Source organism: Dipodomys merriami, unplaced genomic scaffold (genome assembly GCF_024711535.1).
Source record: "Dipodomys merriami isolate MVZ:Mamm:240054 unplaced genomic scaffold, mDipMer1.0.p SCAF_539, whole genome shotgun sequence".
NCBI lineage: Eukaryota > Metazoa > Chordata > Mammalia > Rodentia > Heteromyidae > Dipodomys > Dipodomys merriami.
This window is the reverse complement of record NW_027206112.1, coordinates 523,061-530,033: the sequence shown is the minus strand read 5'-3', so window position 1 is coordinate 530,033 and position 6,973 is coordinate 523,061. Positions and strand designations below refer to the sequence as shown.

Here is a 6,973-nt window from a genome sequence, read left to right as displayed (position 1 = left end):
TGTAAATTCCTGCCTGGATGGATGGTAGATTGGCCAGGACATTTGGTAATCATGCATGTGAAATTTTTTTTCACCTTCTTGGCTTTAGCTACTATTGAAATGTTAGGTATAAAAAACAATTATATTTTGATAAAATACCTTCTAGCCTAAATGATTCTGTCTTAACTGTTTATCTCTCTATGATCCCTTTTAACTAATATTAGTTTTGTTCCAATAAGAAAATCTATGCTGTCAGGGTAAGATATTCTGGTTGGTCTGTTGCTACAGGGAAGAAGAGTAAAGGGTCAGGTAGACATTTATACCAGTAAGACATCATTTAGGAATTTTTAAGCTGCAGAAGTTTAGAAGTAGCTCTTAAGCAAGGCTTACTTTGAATCCATTACCTCCACAAAGCTAACTCAGTTTATAAATAAGTACTTGAAAAACAATCACCTTTGGACCTAGCTATAAAGGCTTCAAAGTATGATCAAATTTAAAATGAAAAAGACTTACAATAGTCATTGACAAAAAAATTGCAAATGTGAGCAATCGACCAAACAATATTAGCTTTTCCCAATATACACAGAATTTTAGAGAAGTGAGATCAATAACATTTTTAGGAACAATAAGGGTTCCTAGTTACAAACAGTCAACCAAGGATATATGCCTGTATAAAGATTGCTTCAATAACTACTTAAATTTACAGGATACTACATGCTTCAGCAGGACGTTTACCCAAATTACTACAATATAGAGATTATCATGGCACTTGCACAAGGATGATATTAAAATTTGTGAAATATTCCATATTTTTCATTCTTGAGATGCAAGAAATGAAAAACAGTTATTAAAAATTGATTACAAAAATACAAGTCGTTATGTCGAAAAATGAACTTTACAACTTTGTGCGGGTGGAGGGGTAGCAGGGAGGATTGAGTGGGGAAGCAGGGGAAGGATGGGAATGGATGGGAAGGGTAAATACAGGAGGAGGCTACAATGCTTGATAAAAAATGTACTCATTATCTTGCCCATGTAATTGTAACCCCTCTGTACAGTATTTTCACAATAAAAAATTTAAAAAGGCAAATATAACAATATATGTAATTCATTGAACTGAAAGTTAGTTTGACATCAGTGTGTTAAATCCTCACCTTAGAATGGCCTTTACATAGCATAATCTTTACAAAACATTTGAAATTGGATAACATTGTCATTTTATCCCAAAGAAATAAAATAATATAAGGACCTAGGGAAAAAAAGGAATCTTAAACTTTTTCTATATGGAATGCTATCTGAAATAACACATTTATTAACGAACCTATATATTATAAAACAATGTATAATTCAAAGTATTATATCTAGGAGAGAATTAAATAGATTATGGACATTATACAAACAAAATACAGAGTATTTTAAAATATACTTTTTTCATACAAGCACCAGAAATATTTTTAGTTTCTGTACTACTCATTTCAACAGATAAGTTAAAGTGATTTCTGGTTTAAAAATCACAAACCCTGCAGAAATCATTATAGATGTATACAAACAACTCTTGAATACATTTTGACATCAAAGTCAGGCAATTCACTTGAAGAATACTATGGAATCCATGAATTTTTAAAGTAAGATATTGCTGTTGCTTTGTATTGTGAAAATATTTTGTACAGACACAAAGATGGATTGGCATTTTTGAAATTTAAGAATCTTAACCAAACCATTATGAGTTAGGAGAACAATTTTTACAGCCTTCCACAATTTAAAAGAGGTAGTGATACTTATTTATCCTTTTGGCAATATTAAATGCAGTTTCTTCCAAGTTGTTCTTCAGACCTGGTTTGATATAATGCTTCAATAGAAGGCAATCCAGCATATCTTTGATATTTCTATTCCAAGCAGCAAGATGCAAGGGAGTCAAGAGGACTTTAGTTTGGGAAATGCTATCTGCCTCAATGTGAACTAAGGAAGCAGCCACTCTGGTATTATTCAACATATAAGCACTGTGCAGGGGTGTCTAGCCATTCACAGTAATTGCATGAATATATGCCTTGAGCCACCAACTCATGGACCATGTCTAAGTGCCCACTGGAGGCTTCCCGATGAAGAGAGGTATACTCATCATCATCCCTAGTATTCACATGAGTGGCCTTTTAGGAAAGCAGTGTCTGCACTGTAGTAAGCCAATTATTTTCAGCAGCCCAAACAAAAATTTGCTTTAATACTTCTCCATTTTTTTGCAAATGATATCATTCCTCACTTTTTCATCTTGTTCCTTGTCTTCATCAGAATTGCCTAACCAGAGACAGTGAGTACCAGTGGGAATGGGGTGCACATGTATTCCCGAATAGTTCACATTGGTTGAACTGGTCAGAAAAATCCAGTGAATTTTCTACATCTGTTATTTCACCATGATTTTCTTTCTCTTTTTCCAATTTTACTATTGGAAATTATTCTAACTGGAGAGTAGGGAATTCATAGAGAGCAAAGGAAAGGTTTTCCTCCATATTCAAAGGTACAGACTGAAAATGGGACCAGTGGTGTCTTCATGTGCAGCTTATTATAGGAATGAGAAAATATGAAATAATGCCTTCTATGTAAATGATTTGGGAAATGGCAGAGCAGAAATGGCAACCAAAAATATAAAAGCAAAATAAATTAGGATAATTATGGAGCAGTCACATTATCTATGAGAACCATGAAAGGGAGAGAGGAAGAGAGAGACAGATGTACAATGACCTAGCTAGCCAAAAATCCATGCCTCTGATCAATTTATAGAGCAAACAATTTTATTTTTTAAAAGAGGTGGAAATGGAATTTATGAATTTACTTGAAATTAGTAAATACATTTTTATTAGCCTACATAAAGAGACATAGCTTTGACCAAATTATAGACAAAAATCTAAATCCTTGATAATTCTAGTAACAGATCTGACTGAAATCAGTTGAATCACACTTTTCCTGTAGAGTGAAGGAATAGGTCCAGGCTAGGAAAGCAGCTAGAGAAGGCAGACCGATTGTATCTGTGACAAAACTTTGTGGAAAATGGTATCAAGGATTAATTACTGGTGATCCACTTGCACTGGAAGTGTGAATCTGAACTATTGCTTGCTGATTCTGAACTATTTCTTTAATAATTATAAGTTCCAAGAAGAAAAGGTGAGATTTAATTGATAGCAAAGGATTAGTAATACACTTTGACTTCTCATTAAGCACCTTCAATCATCAAAATCACATGAAGACAATAGACAGGCCTACTTTTTTGGATGAAAACAAGTATCTTTAAAAACAAGGTAATTAAGTATTCCTACAAAGGACTTCTATTTTACTACTGCATTATATAGTTTTTCTAATGTTGGGTAACAAATAATGGATCTATTAGAAAGCTCTTAAAGCTCATATGTTCAATAGTGAGTTCTCTTATATTATACCATGGTATTTTTGTTTATGGTTTTAAGAAGAAATTTACTAGCTTAAATTTTGACAAGACAATATCATCACTGTACAACTTGCTTCTATACTCTAAGTTTTAAATTACTATCTAATATGTGTATTAGATAGCTATAGAGGAAAAACTAGAAGCCACACTTGTGGCTCATGTGTTTATCCTAGCTAATCAGAAAGATGAAATCTGAGGATTGTGGTTTGAAACCAAACCAAGCAAAAAAAAAGTCCATTAAATTCTGATTTGAAAGTAACCAGCAAAAGCTAGAAATGGAGCTGTGGGACAAGCAGTAAAATTCTAGGCTTGAGAAAACTACAACAAAAAAACAACAAATTCTGGGACAGAGCCAGGCCATGAGTTCAAGCCTAGTATTAGCACCAAACAAATGAATTCATTAATTAATTAAAATAAATTAAGTGGTCACATGTGGCGAGGCAAGTAAAATGTGACACCCATGGTGACTGGATTGTGTATTAGTTTGTAATAAGGCAAATTAACATTTGTCCTAATCACTAAAATTTTATTTGTACTTTTTTGTACTAAACCCTGAATTTAGCATGCAAGTATATGTGTGTACATGTGCACACATGTGTGTATGTGTATATGTGTGCGTGTGCTGTTGCAATGTTGCTTGCCAGTGTGGACAAGGTGAGGCTCAAAAGAGCTAACTGTGTTGCAATGTTTTTATTTATCAGTGTTCTGTCATGTCATTTCTGTGGAGCCACCCTTCTGTACATTTTATTTGTCAAATAATAACATCATCATAATCAAAGCATATACAACATTAAGTTAGATAAAAGAGACCACTTTCAGCTCTTATTATATGTTAGGTAAGAAGATACAGATATAATTAGGTAGTAAGTTATTGCTGTAAGATGACTGTCAGTACAAAATATGTATTTGACCTCTTAAATTGGTTATACTTTTAAGATATACTCTTGGAGTGAGTTTGACTGACTTGACCAAACAGGTATTACTCTCTGGTTATTCCCGTGAAACACAAGGTGAATAAACTCTTTCTGGATTTCTGTTGAAAATAACTTTCTTTGTAACATTATATCTATTCTCACTAAGATAATCAACCCTGTATTTATTAGGTTTGAATATCCCATCATATTGACTGAAAACCAGTATTGTGGATATGCTTGCTAGATATACCTTTCAAAACAAACAAACAAAAAGCATGTGTCACCTCCAGATTATGGATGCATTTGAAGTTCTTTTGTACATGCAATGGGATCCTCACTAATGGCTCTTTTGTGAAAGTAACTATCACAACTTTAACAAATAAGGCTTTTCGAATATCTTTTCCAATATAAATAACAACCCCGAGAGCGTCTTGCAATTTCTGAAAAGCCTTTAAATATTTTTAGTATTATTTCAGTTCATTGACTATAGAGCTATAGACATTTCTGAAATAAATATTAAGATCTGAAGATGTAAGTGGGTATATAGGCTTTTTATGCAATAGAATATTATGAAATATTATGAAATAGAATAAAAGGATATAAGTGAATTTGGTAAGCTAATTATTAGAATAACTTTGTTTTCTAGTAACAGTTTTTTTTTTTCTTTTTTGGGGGTCCGGTCGTGGGGCCTTGAACTCTGGGCCTGGGCACTGTCCCTCAGCTCTTCAGCTCAAGGCTAGTGCTCTACAGCTTGAGCCACAGCACCACTTCCGGCTTTTTCCTTTTTGCTTATGTGGTGCTGAGGAATAGAACCTAGGGCCTCATGCATGCAAGGCAAGCACTCTACCACTGAGCCACATTCCCAGCCCCAGTAACAGTTTTTTGAATGTAGATGATGCAGTTAAATTATTTCCTTTGTGGCTCTGTACTTCAGTTAGTTTTATAATCTTGATAATTATAAGAGTGAATTTGTAGAAAAATAAAGGTATTTGAAAATGATGGATTAATCTTGTGTTTTCTGTTCTACTCCCAAGAAAATGAGTTATTTTCAAGTGTTAATATTTTATCATTGAATCTTCAATATCACAAGAAATTTTGAAAAACATGCAGTAGTATTCATGTCTTTTTAAACCAATTGTATTCACAAGTTGGAGAGTCTTTAATTCATGCTTAGGTCTAGGTGTCCATGATTTTTAACCTCTCGTTCCTAACATTAATGATAGGTAAGACTGCATTTTTGGGTATATGAAAGGTAAATATTTATCTGGGGTCAAAGGTGATTTTTATATCAGTCTTGCTTTAATAACATTTTAAAGTAATACATTTCTCTCAAAATGTTGGGATTAAAAAGCAATCAAGATACCTCTAATGGTAAACAACTTATGTGAGCTACAATGTGGAAATGATTGGTCTATAAGACCTGCAATCTGTTTCCATCAGGAATTGGGGAGATTATTCTTTCAGTATGACTGTGATGCAGTGTTGTCATGGGATAGAATATAATTTCTACAATTTTGAGCTAGAAATCAAGAATGTTATAGTTTAGCAGTTCCTTTAACCAGGGAGGTATAAATTGATTATGAACTTGGAGTTTTCATATTGCAGTTACCTATTTCCTTTTTTTTTTTAGTTGGTCTTGGCACTTGAACTCTGGGCTTGGGTACTGTCCCTGCACTCTTCCGCTCAAGTCAAGCACTGTACCGCTTGAGCTACAGTGCCACTTCTGGTTTATTAGCGGTTTATTATAGATAAGAATCTCTCGGACTTTCCTGACTGGGCTGGCTTTGAACAGCGTTCCTCAGATCTCAGCCTCCTGAGTAGCTAAGATTACAGGTATAGCCACCGACATCCCGCTTAGTTTCCTATTTTCTAACAAAGATAAAGTGAAATATTATTAGAGTGTGGACAATAATTCTGGGAAATTTTCCTAGAATTAGTGAACTAAGTGCTGGTATTTTAGTCACAAAATAGAATGAAGTTATTTGATACGGTGGGAATGGGCCGCAGGCTAAGATTTACCATTTGTGAAATGTTGTACTAGTAATTCCAACTCTGAAGACCTCAATATCATCATCTGAGAATTAGAAATAGAAGTAGTTCTACTTTATGGGATTATTGTGAGGATTAAATTAGATACCATAGGTAACGTACTTGGAAAAACAATCAGCATTTGATCCTTTCTACCTGTTATTTAATCATGTGATGAATTCTAACATTTTTACTGTGATTTTTATATTGTTTCTCTTTAGGATATGCAATGTGATGTATTGACATTCATTTTGTTGGTCACTTTTCTGTCATTTTGAGGAAAATAACTACAAAGAAAATTTCTGAGAAGGAAACTATTATTTTGATTCATGATCTAAGAGAACACAGTTTAAGGTTCAGATGTCTCCATTGTTTTTTTTTGGGGGGGGTCCAGTCGTGGAGCCTGAACACTGGGCATGGGTGATGTCCTTCAGCTGTTCAGCTCAAGGCTAGCTCTCTACCACTTGAAACACAGCACCATTTATGGCTTTTTATTTTTGCTTATGTGGTGCTGAGGAATCGAACCCAGGGCCTCAGGCCTGCAAGGCAAGTTCTCTACCACTGAGCCACTTTCCCAGCCCCGTCTCCATTGTTTTTAATTATATTTTTATTAAATAGT

At 34.1% G+C, this 6,973-nt stretch overlaps 1 pseudogene; it reads left to right on the top strand.

The window, feature by feature from the left end:
• Positions 1-693: 693 nt before the first annotated feature.
• LOC138811603 (U6 spliceosomal RNA) lies at positions 694-793 on the top strand (annotated as a pseudogene).
• The last annotated feature ends 6,180 nt before the right edge of the window (positions 794-6,973 follow it).